Below are 14,932 nucleotides of genomic sequence, written 5' to 3'. Positions count from 1 at the left end.
TGTTCGCACAACATCTTCACCAATTTGTCGTGACGTCTATATCTATGTAACGTTGCCAACCAGAGTAAATATTCTTTATTACTCTAGTATGAAACCATGCCTGAGTAGAAACAAGACATAACGACAAGATACTTCTGAACATATACAACATAGTACTAAAGAGTAAGAGATGAAGTGATTTCTAGATTTATATTCTGATCTAAATTCTAATACCATCTGATTGTTTGGCAGAGATTCTTTCTCCGCCGCGGGCCTCCACAACTCCCCTTATAGCCCGACCCTGTCCACTCACAACCATTTGACTTATTCTTGGCTGCTTCTATTCTAATTCTCGTTCTTAGTTATCCCTTCATCTCTCTCATCTAAATAATGATGAAACTATATTTCTAACACTCACCGATTTACACCCGCAGGTCTTCCTTTTATTCTGTCCAACTGATTCCCCCTACGAACATTGTTCCATCGGGGAAAAGTCTCTTCTACCTCCTACTGACAAAGATACGTTCAAACCTTTTTTATGTTCTGTCAGTGTTACCAGTATAAACAATTAAATCTGTTTAAGGCATAGACTTACCTGCTATTTTGTTGAGGCTCGCGTTCGTCGCGACACGGGTGTCGACCCTAGTATATAATATTGTAAATTTTTTAGATTTAGTTTTTAAGTTTGTTAATTACTATACAAAAGCACATGTAAATAAAGTCGTTTAAAAGTATAAGATAGAGGCAGAAAATGTACTGAACAAACGTGAAGGGAATCTTTGGTTAGTTCGTCTTAGTGAGATTAAATATCCAATTTAAACTGTTGTGAGACATACAAACATTAAACTATTTCTACGGATTCCACTCACGTGCTTTTGAAACATGTCCCGCAATTGACTAAAAAGATGTGAGTGGAATCCATAGAATTAGTTAAAATATTTCGAGTGATTGAGATTTTGGTCTTTGAAGGGAGGGAAATAGGATTTTATTTCGTGTTAACAAGGATTAGGCCTTATGGAGGTTCGTGTTATCGAGGTTGTACCAACACATTTTAAAAATAACGTGAGAATCTCAACAAACACCCTGTTTTCGCAGAAATGTCTCAATCGAGAGTTCGCGTAATGCTCCGCAAATATTTGAGCAGCGCGCCAATGTTTGACGAGTGCGCCAATGTTTGAACGAGACGGCCAGTGTTTGGACAATGTTCGAGATAACTTAATCAGCTTCACAGGTGCCGCGGGGCATTTTGTGAAAATATTTAGTTGAACGTATACACGGTGTAACATAAGTAAACCGAAAGATTTTAACAGTGTATTCCTGATCACATTTAGACTAAAATGTCGTATAAACTTTTCTGGATTTCGCCTAGTTCCAGAGTTAATGCCAATTAAAAAAAAAACATATATTTGTTACTTAGTGCAAAGCGCCTTTTGATGGTGATGAAGCCATTATTGGGCGTAGTCTTAATATCCTTATTGATAGATGTCAAAAAGTGACAAATAAATAACCTTAGCATAAATTAGGTATTACATAACAAAAAATCGCCAAAATTAATTTATAGTCTCAGTTTTAAAATGTAAAATAAAGGTATTTTATTATTCAAGCAGGCATTACAATGCGCAAACTCATAAAACATTTGTTCCTTCCTTTGGCTTCAGAAGTGCGTGAATGAAATCTTTCGAGTTACACCTTGTATACTCGTAGAAGTTTTTCTTATGGCAGCTAAGCAAAGATACAGATGTATAAATAGTCAGACAGTAATGTAGTTAAGATTCTGCAAGTAAAGTGTATTGGGGTAGCTTTCAAAACCGTACATATTGAAAATAAGAAATATCTGATAATTAGAAGTTCTGGTTTAATAAATATTCTCAACGAGGGTGCGGAGTGTAAGGGTCCGCAACGCGCATGTAACTCGTCTGGAGTTGCAGGTGTACATAGGCTACGGAGACTGCTTACTATCAAACGGGCCGTATGCTTGTTTGCCACCGACGTAGTACAAAAAAAAATTGTGATTTTTAAAATTACATCGTTTTGAAGGTTGCACCACTTAAACACTTCATTCGATAAAAAAATTAACCAAATATGGCTTTAAACCGATAAAATTAGGTCTTAATGTCTTCTTCCAGGGACAATTAAACAAACTCAAAAATAACAAAACAAAACAGAACTAATTACGAATAATTCTATTTCAATATACAATACTGAAAATCTCTGTGAGTAAGTAAGTAGTTCAAAATGTAATAACTGTGGAGTTCCTGGGTATCGCATACCAAACAGAATTTCACATTTCGAAAGTCATCTAACAGAGTTACTCAGCAAATCCGCCGCAATACGAACGGACATACAAGTTTAATGTCTCCAACCATTACCACTGCACACAGGCAAAATGCACCGTGACTCAATGCAATACAGCTCATTACAGACTAACGCACGGTCTACAATTAACTTCTAACAATAATTTGCTATCAGCATCGAGATAACCAATATATCATGACCTCAAGATACGTAACTATTCTATGGCGCATTTATACTGGTTACCACGTCCTTAGCTCCCTAAATAACCGACTAGAATGACGTTGCTTACCTGTTGAAACGCAACAAACGGAAAGCAACTTTAGCACGCTTACTTTAAAGTCAAAATTCCAATATCCCAATTTACCCTCATTGAGACAAGTGAATTGTACCGTAAATTTGAAGACGCACGGTCCGAATTGCGGGCGAGTGACAAAGTCAAGTTTTGAGGCGATGTAAATGAAACTTTAGTAGTTTGTAATTAGGTCGGGATTTGTGTGGCATGTCCGGCTTGTGAGCGCGGTAGTTTTTGCTGTTTGCGAGGCTGTTGGCCGTTGTTATGGCGCGCTATGGCTACAAAATTATTGGTAATAAGGAACTACTGGAACTCGGTATACACAATTACACACACGGCCCGATGCTAACTTTAAGATTAGTCAAAATTGCCTAAAGATACGATATAGATTGGATATGCTAGTGTCAAAAGTGACGTTTTTGTTTGCAGAAACGTTACAATAAAAACCGTAACGAAGTAAGATATAAGCAGGAGGTTCAGGGTTCGAATCCTGTTAAGGGCATTTGTCACCTTATCACAGATATTTGTTCCTGAGTTATTAATGTTTTTCTATGTTTTTTTTACCACGTCGGTGGCAAATAAGCATACGGGCTGCCTGATGGTAAATGGTTATCGTAGCCTATGGACGCCTGCAACTCCAGAGGTGTTACATGCGCATTGCCGACCCTAACACCCCGCACCCTCGTTGAGCTCTAGCAACCTTACTCACCGGCAGGAACAGAACACTATAAGTAGGGTCTAGTGTTATTTGGCTGCGGTTTTCTGTAAGGTGGAGGTACTTCCCCAGTTGAGCTCTGCTCTATGCTCTATGCTTCTATGTATTTAATTATGAATCTATTTGCATATACAACCTATGTCGTCGCCTAATACTCACAACACAAGCCTATTCCCAGAGGTCGATTTTTGTAAGTTTGTTTCATAATATTTATTTATTCATAAAGTGTCCAAGTTCTCACTTCACACGCGATAACATTTCCAAATGTCAATACATACAACCTTAGCGGAAACGCGCCTTCATTTCACGTTCTCTTCACCTAAATAAAAATGCGTCACCAAACAAATACTCAACCGTCGAAACGCGTCAGTATCCGACACTCGAGGACCGCCGATTGTTATAGGGCCGTATATCCATTATTCACAACGCTCGGGCCTGCAGTTCATCACCAGGCTAAGTTGACCATGACTGAAATTTTAGTACAAATGTCGAGAGGATGACAGAAACAAAATGAGTCTTTAAAACTACTCTTTGACAAGTTAAAAGGAACTTCAATTTCGACTTAGTTAAGTCTAGTGTCTTTAAAATGTTGGCTCAGAGGACTCTTATATTTATCAGCTGGAGCCTAAAACGAAAGGGGATTTTAATAAATAGACTTTATCATTATTACAAGAGTTTATAAAAAATTAAACCCCTTATAGCAGAAATTAAAAAAAATCTAATAAATATTAAACTACCCATTTCTTGCTATATTTGATGGTCAATACTCGTATAAAATAAATAATGTAAAAATAATTTCTATACCGACACATACCTAAGGCCGCGGACTATACGGCTACCACGACTTTAACACTGACATATAATATATATATATATATATATATATATATATATATAAATTACTTTTGATGCATCTCGCTCGTACTGGCAATGCGAGCGAGATGTATAGAAAGTAAGTTACGCAACGAATATGTCAGTTTGACACTGATACCGCTACCACCAGTATTGGTATATTCGCTCACGTCTACGTAGCTTACTTTCTATGCATCTTGCTCGTACTCGCATATTAGTGCAAGCGAGATGTATAGAAAGTAATTTACGTAGACGTGAGCGAATATGTCAATGTCAAAACTGAGGGCTTACCGCGAACCACGTTCGACGTGTTGCCTCTCTGTCGCACTTGTAAATTCGTGCGTAAGTGTGATAGGGAGGCAACACGTCGAACGTGGTTCGCGGTAGGCCCTCTGGTGGTAGTCGTATTTGACGAAAACGGCGCGCACGCGGGAAATCAAGGTCGTTCGCACATTTCGCTGATCGCAATGTTTGCGGTCTAAATGTTCCTAATTATGCTGGTGGTCTTTTTCGACACACCAATGCTCGCCAAGCATTAGAAACACATAAAGGGGCCCCACACACTTGCAGATAAAACGCACGGGCCCCGCGGAGTAACCGACTTGTCCGAACGTGACTGGGGTCCAAGATGGTCGCTAGGGTCCGGGAGTTTTACGTTTTGCGGAATTTTCTTGTGGGATACGGCGTGTAACAGTATCAATTTTAGTTAGTTTTAGGAGAATTCATTGTTTGCGTTTTATTTAGCGAAAAGTATGGTATCTAAAGCGTGTTCCTTAAATATCCATTGATGCAATGGAAAGTATGTATAATCAGTATACTTATACTGCTTTTAATGTACCTACCTCTACTTAAATATGCAAAGCTTTAAGGAAAAATATACCTCAGTAAAATATGTATTCACATAATGCTGTGAACAAAAAATCGAGACTTAATAAATAATAAATAAATATTATAGGACATTATTACACAAATTGACTAAGTCCCACAGTAAGCTCAATAAGGCTTGTGTTGAGGGTACTTAGACAACGATATATATAATATATAAATATTTATAAATACTTAAATACATAAAAAACACCCATGACTCAGGAACAAATATCCATGCTCATCACACGAATAAATACCCTTACCAGGATTTGAACCCGGGACCATCGGCTTCATAGGCGGGGTCACTACCCACTAAGCCAGACCGGTCGTCGAAAAGAGAGATTTACTTACAGATACTTAGTCGTGCAGATAATTTAAGCCTAATATTACTGTTGTTTATTTATTGAATTCCACTATCTTAATTCAGAAATGAAATATTAACATTTATTTTATATCTTTATCATAGAAAGATAAAATAAATAAACGAAACCAACATTAAACATAAATAACCAAAATTGCATTAACAGACAAATCTTTTACTCTTCACGGTTAAACTGCTGAAACGATTAAGATGAAAAATGTATAAATAAAATATCGTTTATTTCAGGCTTAAATAAAAGTTGGTATGGAGATAGTCTGAGGCCGAGGAAAACATACGATCCGATTCGATTTTTAAGATACGTAATAATATTAGGTCTAGATACGTTTTTGTTTTGAGAAACGTCGCTTTTGACACTGACATATCCAATCCATATCGTGTCTTGATCTAATATTTGACGTATCTTAGAGTTCGAATCGGACAGATAGTCTAGTATTTGACAATCATGGACACCATTCCACGCAGACAAAGTCGCGGGCAGATGTTAATTGTTTTTCAACCTGCTATTCAACAACAACACTACACAACATGACCAACAAGTACTATTACTATCGCCAATCAATCACATCGACATCGATGTATCAATTGTCGAAAAACGTTCAAAAATGTCTCCCCCCCAAAAATCGCGGAACTATATCCGCAAATTTTTTTTCAGTTACATTTTTTATGATTGGCCGACCGCTGCGGGCGACGTGACGAGCATGTTTCTCAGGCCGAATTACTTGTGTGTTATATTATTTGACAAACTTTACCGAGAAGTACGGTTGACAGTATGGGATTTCGTGAAAGCTTCTTGAGAAATTGGGGCGATGTCAATATTGATGGACATGTTATTACTGTTAGTGTTTTTGAAAGAACACACAGGAAGTAAACGACTTATATTTCACTTCACAATTCGACACAGAAAGGGAGGTAGAGAGTTCAAGCTATGGAGTGTGCATTAAAAGGAGTTAAATCTCTTATGGTAGAACTGTTGCAAAAGTGTCCAGCTGTCAGCTATAAATAATAGTTCCAAATCTCTCCAGAGTAGCGCTAAAGTAGTTTAGAACCTAGGCGTTATTGACGGAGTGAAGTGCGCTGTCTATGATTTGATTTTTTTGTTCAAGTACTCCAAGTATTGTAGCGCCACCTATTTAAGGTTTTTTGATGACACTTTTTGGTATATGGAGATTTCTTTCCTTATACATCCACCTTCCATAGTTCAAGCCCTCTCAGCGAATAGGTAGTCTGAAATGTCATTGTAATCAAAAGATTAAGAAAAGTATACAAAGGAGTATCAACACAATTATATGTCCACTATTTTGGATGTTATTCTATTAGGAAAATTTTATTTAAAATTGTACAGTATTCTTTTTTTTTATTTGAGAGTTTTACTCTTATTTCTACCCAGAATCAAAAGCTCTTTCGATCCTAAACTGTCTACAAATAAAACCGGACCAGTGCTACTTTTTAGTATTTGTTGTTATAGCGGCAACAGAAATATATCCTCTGTGAAAACTTCAACTGTCTAGGTTCATGAGATACAGCCTGGTGACGGACGGACAAACAAACAGACAGATAGACGGAAGGACAGCGAAGTCTTATTTAAAAGATCCCGTTTTACACTGAGTACGGAACCATAAAAAGAAATCAAAGTGTATAAAAAATTGAAACGGAATGGAAATAAAAAGCTCGTGTCACATTTTTTTCTCCTATTTGGTTCGAAAGACCTGTTAAAATAAAATCTCTGTAATCTCTAATAAAACACTTAATTGGGACATTAAATTTTCGGCCTGATTATAATTTTAATATACTTCGAAAATTTGATCTGGATATGATATGGATCAGATCTATCGTATCGATATCTAAGTTTTGATGTAGATATATTAAAATTCCAATCAGGCCGATTGTCTTCGGTTACGACGATATTCATGAAATAAAACTATTTTGTAACCATATTCAGCCCATAGAGCCCATAAGGAGTGGTAGGTTAGCGTGGTAGGGGCATTTAATGACGAGTGATGAATGCCATATAGGCAAAAGAATGTAAGTATTGAATGCTGATGAACGGAAAGCGGATGGTAGACCCAAAAAACGATGGACGGATTGTGTGAAATAGGATATGAGAAAGAAAGGAGTAAGTGCTGAGGTGATAAAAGATAGAGGAGAATGCAAGAGAAGAACATGTTGTGCCGACCCCACATAACGTGGGATAAGGGCAGGAGGAAGAAGATTTAACTCATAGTGTTGAATAGTATGGATATTTCAGTACAGTAATGTTACTTAAAAAGGTTGTCATGACACTACCTTTATGAACCTCATTTGCATGACTACCTAACCTTAAAATGTATACTTTTTGTTCAAGATGTATGTGGGTAGTTTACACATTGTAATTTTGACAGAGCTGAATATTCTTCCACGGTTATTCGTTCACCACGAACGCTGTAAAGGGTTCAAAACTTCATTAGGTAATTCATTATATGTAGGGTTTCCATAGTTATTCGGAACTGATACAGGACAATGGGGTAACGGCGTTACGGGGATAAGTTAAACAGGGATGATTGTGGCCATTTGTATAGGTATTCTGTGTATTATGCAGCGGTAGCGGTATTTGATTTACGGGACAAAAACGGGACGGGATAAATACGGGAAATACAGTACACTTAAATACAGTGGCAGTCCCGTATATCAAGACTTATGGCAATCCTAATTACATGCGATATAATCCGTTTTTACGTAATTAAATGTCCAATTATTTCAAAATGTAACAATGAGTGCTTATTATTAGCGTAGATTTTTAATATACTTAACTTTATTTACTTATATACCGCGCTAAAGGTTCTCGGAATATCATTATTAAAAATTCACATCGTAAAAGGGTTGAAAGTAGCACTGAAAGTTTCTCGCGAACTTCGTCAAATATTAATTGGTTACTAAGATGTTTCTATCATTAGGGCCTGCCATGAAATGTTAATGCAGGAAACGTTTTGTATTTAATTTATTTACATGAAAATATATTACATAAGCAATTTGTAACTGATCGAGCATTAGCGAAGTTCTCTGTTTCAGCTTGGGTTGTTCTCGTGAGTTTGGTTCAAAGAGAATTTGAAATAGAGATGGATTGTCAAAGAAAATTCTGTAGCACCAGTAAATATCACAAAGTGGCGGCATCTTACCGGACATAGGCCAAAGGTTGTGGCGCCATCGCTGGAAACGATGCCGTCATACCTTTGGCCTTTGATTTATTAGATGGCGCCACTTTTTTAAATTTAACAAATTTAACACATATCAGTGAAAGAATAAGGATCAAAGTCAAATGGCGTTCTAAAAGTTTTAATCATTTGTCTAAAGATGGCAGTAAATTTACGTCGCTATAAAGTTTTCTTTCACAATACACCACTATTTCAAATCCTTTTTGATTAGCAGGGATTATAAGATACGTCAAAAATTTCCTAAAGATACGATATGGATGATATGTATTGCATATATCAGTCAAAAGTGATGTTTGACGTATCTTAAAGTACTAATCGGGCTGCTATTTACCATAGCAACGAAATGAGGCATCAGTACCCTAAATTCTTATTTCCTCATTTAAAAAACTGTCCAATTATCCATTCATGAACTCCCGACACATCATTATCCATCACAATCGGTCCAAAAATAATTTTATCCTAAATATACGCAGGTACGACGTAGAGATGGGCCGAGTTCGCCGAATACGAATATTGGGCCAAATGTTCGGTTCAGATCTTACCGAACCGTATATTCCACTGCATTATTCGGTTCAACTGTTTTCATCTAACCGAATCGTCCGTTCGGTCAATTAATCATTTAAAAACGCTTTAACTACATTAGCAGTGAAATCGCTTATTAAAAGTTAAATCTTAATTAAAAGTTAAATCGCTACTTATGCCAAAAAGCTAAACAAGTCAAAACGTAAGGGAAGAAAGTGGCAAACGAGTGTGCAACACTCTCCAAATAATCAAAACATCGGATTCAACATGTATCATTGTGTTTTAATAACAACGGGGAAACGTGACCTGTACCCCTAGTGTAAATTTTATCGACATCATAACGTGACGAACGCGTTTGCGTTAAGTCTCATTTTGTATAGGATTTTGAGTTTCCAAAACGTCCCGCTTGGCGCGCTCTTTCTAAATCAAATACAAAATGAGACTAAACGCAAACGCGTACGTCACGTTTCAAAATCGAATTTATTTACACTAGGGGTACTGATTGATGGAAGAGAGTACTTGAAATGTTCTCGAGGAGCTTTTACAGTGTTGCAACAAGACAAACACAACTAATAAAAATAAACGTAATAAAAATATTTATTTATTTATTTTACATGGAGAATCAACAGCTATAACTATGCTAATAACAACATAAATAGTGACACAGAACCGAACCGGTGATGATTTACCGAATATTCGGCACCTTAACCAAATACAACATTAAAACATAATAGTTTATTTGACTACTAGACAAATCAGTATTTTTTTCAAACTGTACAACAATATGCCACTTTTTTTATGAAACATTACACAATGACATCACGGTCAAGTTACGTCCTCTTTATAGTTCTATACGATTTATAAAACAGATTTTGTGTCTAAAAAATAACTTCAGTCTACGTTTCTCAATTCATGTTCTGGTGCTTTATTTCATGCTTGGTGTGAAATAATTTATTTTAAATACAGTCAACATCCCTATTCGGCCGAATATGAACACTGGAAAACTTGCCGAATACGCCGAATACCGAATATTCGGGCCATCTCTAGTCGAAGGTAACAAACCTCCCCTCCAACCATCAATCACCCTCCATTATCTAACTTAACGATTCCCGTAAACAGTATAAAAACCTCCAATGACACACAGAACTTTGTAACAATAGATAATGTACCTTAAATGTATGTTACGAGGGTCGAAAGTGATTTATCAGGCGTAGGAGAGCAATTTTTCATACGCCGTAAAAGAAACAGCTCATCATCGGGTAATAATTAATGTTCTTATATTGGTGCAAGTAAGTGGTTATTACAATTTTATAGATACAGTATAGTAGATAACTTCGCAAGAAAAATATATTTTATTTATTTTAAAAGCGCTGGTAGTTTTATATTCAACAGTCGCTTTTCGGTTCTTCTTCTTCTCTCGTGTCGAGGTTCCCCTAAACAGTTGATGCCCAGAAAGCAGCGGTACTGACAGCCCGGACCGTGGCATCTCTCAGGTCAGATTCAGAGCACGAGTGCGGGCACGCGGGGCAATCCAGCAGGTGCGCCATGGTTTGTGGTGCAGTGTCGCAAGCACATTGGATAGAGTTGCCACGAAGTAGTCCCCATTCGACCATGCTCTGTTTACAACGGCCAACCTGAGACCTGAGCCTGTACATCGTCTTCCAGATGGGCCATGGGTCTTTGTGGCCGGGTGGTAAATGCTCCGACACTGGCACATATATGTCTGGTGGTGGGCACCGCCTCCGCCAAAGTGAGCAGCGAGCATCGGAGTGTTCGCCCACCAGAGGGTTGGTACACCTGGTAAAACTTTTGCGGCTTTTAAGGCGGACGGGTGGCAGGTTATGGCCGTGCAGCGGGTGGCGTGGGTCAGTCTGTTGTTTTCGCATTTCGCTAGCACAAGCCACCTCTCGGCGGATGTCTGGAGGGGCCACACCCGCAAGCGGGTATAACCTGTTGAGCGGGGTCGGCTTAAGGCATCCAGTTATAGTACGACAGGTATCGTTGAGTGCGGCTGTTACAAGGCCCGCGTGTGCAGATCGATGCCAGACTGGACAGGCAAACTCACCTACTGAAAAACATAGTGCCAGTCCAGTAGTACGCATAGTATGTGCAGTCGCTCCCCAACTGGTCGATGTAAGTCTTCACAGCAGGTTTTACGCGCGCTGACTTTCATACGGGTGTTGGCGCAATGGGTCTTAAAAGTCAGTGCCCTATCTAGCGTGATTCCTAGGTATCGTGGGTAGGGGCAATGTTCAATCACCTCCCTGTCCCACATCACGCATAGGGGCCTGTGCGCTTGTTGGTTTCGCAGATGGAATGCACAAGTCTGCGTTTTGCTGGGATTCGGCTGAAGGCAATTTGCCTTATAGTACGTCCCGAGATGTTCTAGTGCCTCAGACAAGGTTTCCTTGACTCTCTCAAACGAGTGGCACTGTGCTGCTAAGGCCAGATCGTCCGCGTATAGAAACCGTTCCGTTCCTGGTTGGTCATTTGTGTAGATGTTAAAAAGGGTCGGAGCTAGTACGCTTCCCTGTGGGAGACCATTTTTTTGCCGACGCCAGCGGCTCTTTTCCGCATTAAGTTGGACCTGGAAGCTGCGATTGCGGAGTAGCTCACTTAAAACCCGGACTAAGCCCCTGTCCCGCGTGATGGTAGCAACTTTATGTAACAGGCTTTTCGGTGAAGGAAAACATCGTGAGGAAACCGGACTAATCCCAATAAGGCCTAGTTAACCCTCTGAGTTGGAAGGTCATATGGCAGTCGCTTTTGTAAAAACTAGTGCCTACGTCAATTCTTGGGATTAGTTGCTAAGCGGACCCCAGGCACCAATGTGCCGTGGAAAAATGCTGACACAGCGTGAGGAAGATGATGAATAATTTTTAAAAAGGTTGGATTTAAAAATTTTGAAGTGTTTTTGAAAGGGCTGGCTTTAACATTTTGAACTTACAGCCATAGCGAAAGCGATAATTTTAATTAACGGCTGACTTGTATATTGTTTATCTTTAAAATGCACCTTACAGATTCAAAAGTGCTAATAATTACTCATCACAAGCCATCAGTAAATAAGAAATAATTCTAAATTAATCTTCAGTAATTAAGTACCTGTAGATTCATCATTCATTTACGCTCGAATAATTACTATACTAGAACAAAACCAGTTTTGAATGATTCATGGTTAGCCTGACTAGACTTAAATCGACCGGGAGATGAACCGTGATTACCTTTTTTAAGGGTTCGATTCGACTGATTTAAGTCTAATTAAAAAAAAATTCAAAATTCAAAAATTTATTCTGCAAGTAGGCCTCAAGGGCTCTTTTACAAGTCAATACAACATTTATACAACAGCCAATACCTGGGTAAACATTACATTATAATAATCTTAAAATAAATAATTACTACAATACAATAGAGATGTGTCCAATACAATAGTCTCTATGGTTAAAAACACATTAAATCTGGAGATGTAAAAGGTCCCTAATGTCAGAGTACTAATACTAATAAAATTTGGAAGTGTAAAGTCTCTTCAAGTGTCAAAATAAAATTTATACTGAATAAATATCTTACTAATAGGATTTGAACCCGGGACCTCCATCTTATAGACAAATATCAAATATCAAACATTTATTCAGCAAATAGGCCACAGGGGCACTTTTACATGTCCATTTTTACAAACAATGAATTAAAAAAAAAAAAAACAATTACAAATATCGAATCTATGAAATAATAAACAGAAATAATAGAACAGAACCTCTTACTTAAATGCTGAAGATCAAAGATTACGAGTAGAATTCATGCTTTGCTTTAGCGTCTGTTGTAGAACTAGTTCTAGCAAGTCGTGAGTTCTCAACTCCCAAAATTTCAAGATGGCGACGCACTCAAGCGTCGTTTAGAAGCAGAATTGTCATTTCTTGCACAAGCGCGGTTAAGTTCCATCTTAGCATCCAGTGTAATGTGACACACATGGTGAGATTCGAATGTCAATAGCTGCATTGCTGTTGCGACATATTGCAAAGTTTCATGATTTTGTTATAACTATCATAACAAGGTAAAGCGCTTATTTTTAGACGTTCAAGCGATTAGCTGATTTTCTTCCCACCGCGATACAACCGGCTGATGGTTTTATAATTCATAATAGAATCTTAACTATCATCTTACAAAGTATCAAACTAGCGATGACTAAATTTATTAATCTATTTTACGCGTTTCGGTGGCTGCCATTCCTCAACCCGCCGACGGAGCGGCAGCTGACGTGAACGAGGGTTCATCATACATAGCCGTTAACATACTATTAGTTATCGCCCGGGAGGCGATTGGGCATGGAAATCTGTTTCTGGCTCGCAGTGACGGCGTTGATGCCGTGATATTTTATCAATTTCCTTGATAAAATATCTAATGGATTAAACGTCATCTTAGGGGACAGCGGCAGATGAGTAGGTACATCGCGGCAGTAATGCGTGAACGTCACTCATTTTATTAAGGTAATTGACAGATACAGGTGCGAATTCAATGCCGCCACAGTAATTTCGGAACAGTAATGCAGCTGTAGTTTACAGATGAATGTCACATTGAAAAGTATATAGGTGTAAGTAGCATGTCGTGTATGTCGTGCCGTAGGCGTAAAATGGAGGTAATATCACATGCAGGGAGTTATTTTCATAATAATGTTAATTAAATTCAACTTCCCAAAAGCTGTATAATTTTCTTAAACCTATTAATGCATGAAAAATTACTTATAAAAAAAATGAAGGCGAAGGGGCACTGCCTACTGTATCGACATTGATGGACAATTTCTTTGGTGGTTTTTAGTGACATTTCTTTACAAAATTTTCTTCTAAACTACATAAACAATGGACTCTAAATCTTAAGCTTTGACTATGACTTTACTAGTTACACTTTACTAGTTAAGCAATACTAGCTTTACCGCTAAACGAACGTATTCCCGCGGTTATCGCTCACGAAATATGAACAATGCCTGGCCAAGCGCCATCACCTATGACCCCTAAGTAACCGTTCACAAACGTCCCGTCTACCAGTATGAGTAAATGGCTTAACATAGATCGTATCATCGTATAAGTAATCGTATCACGACGACGCGTGCCTTAACGCGTATTGTCATGCTATTTGACAAATCCGCGCGTCATCGTGAATGACACGAACTATATAGACACTTCAGATTTCATTTTTGATACAATAATGCAGAATTGTTGAGTCAAACGAATCTCCAGCCAAAAAGCCGCTCCCAAACCAAAGTAATGCTCTCATTTCAAAACGACAAGCTTAAATTACATTAAACTTGGCATGAACATTAACGTAACATATATGTTTTGTACATTCTATTCATTCGCCAAATCATTCAATTGGTTTAATGTTTATTAATCCCCTAACCCTAACCTGTGTCTGATAGCGGACAGACTTGACTGTCCGTATAGGAGACACTGCTACGAAAGGCATGTTTCCAGCATTATGATAATTTATAAATAGATATAAATAATTAATTAAGTACTAACATTAGAAACGTAAGTATACTAACAAATTTGTATGAGTCCATAGTTAATCGAAATAAATGTTTTTCATTCATTCATTAATGTGATAACATCTAGTGATTAGACAGAGTAGATTTAATATAAGTGCGAAGACGAGCGAAGCGAGGAGGAGCGTTTTAGCGAGCGTGCAGCGGTAGCTCACTTCACTGTACTCAAACCAGTTATACTCGTAACACTTTTAACCTAACGAAACCTTACCTTACCTGAGTGATTCGTATGCTTAGTGAATATCCTTGCTGCCTAGATCTGGCCTGCTTAGGTATTTCTCTGGGTCTAGAGGCTTTGATAACGCCAGAG

The 14,932-nt window shown here is 38.1% G+C and overlaps 1 protein-coding gene and 1 long non-coding RNA gene across 2 annotated transcripts in view; both read right to left on the bottom strand.

Moving 5' to 3' along the window:
- LOC133515617 (uncharacterized) overlaps positions 1 to 14,932 on the bottom strand; it is a 1,004,237-nt gene that overhangs the window by 661,451 nt on the left and 327,854 nt on the right.
- LOC133530794 (uncharacterized) lies at positions 329 to 610 on the bottom strand. The gene is made up of 2 exons (XR_009801377.1): positions 575 to 610; positions 329 to 489 (listed from the first exon to the last, which is right to left on the bottom strand). It is a non-coding gene; the product is annotated as an uncharacterized LOC133530794 (long non-coding RNA).

This window comes from Cydia pomonella, chromosome 2 (genome assembly GCF_033807575.1).
Source record: "Cydia pomonella isolate Wapato2018A chromosome 2, ilCydPomo1, whole genome shotgun sequence".
NCBI lineage: Eukaryota > Metazoa > Arthropoda > Insecta > Lepidoptera > Tortricidae > Cydia > Cydia pomonella.
The sequence above is the reverse complement of the archived record's forward strand: the minus strand, read 5'-3'. Positions and strand labels throughout refer to the sequence as shown.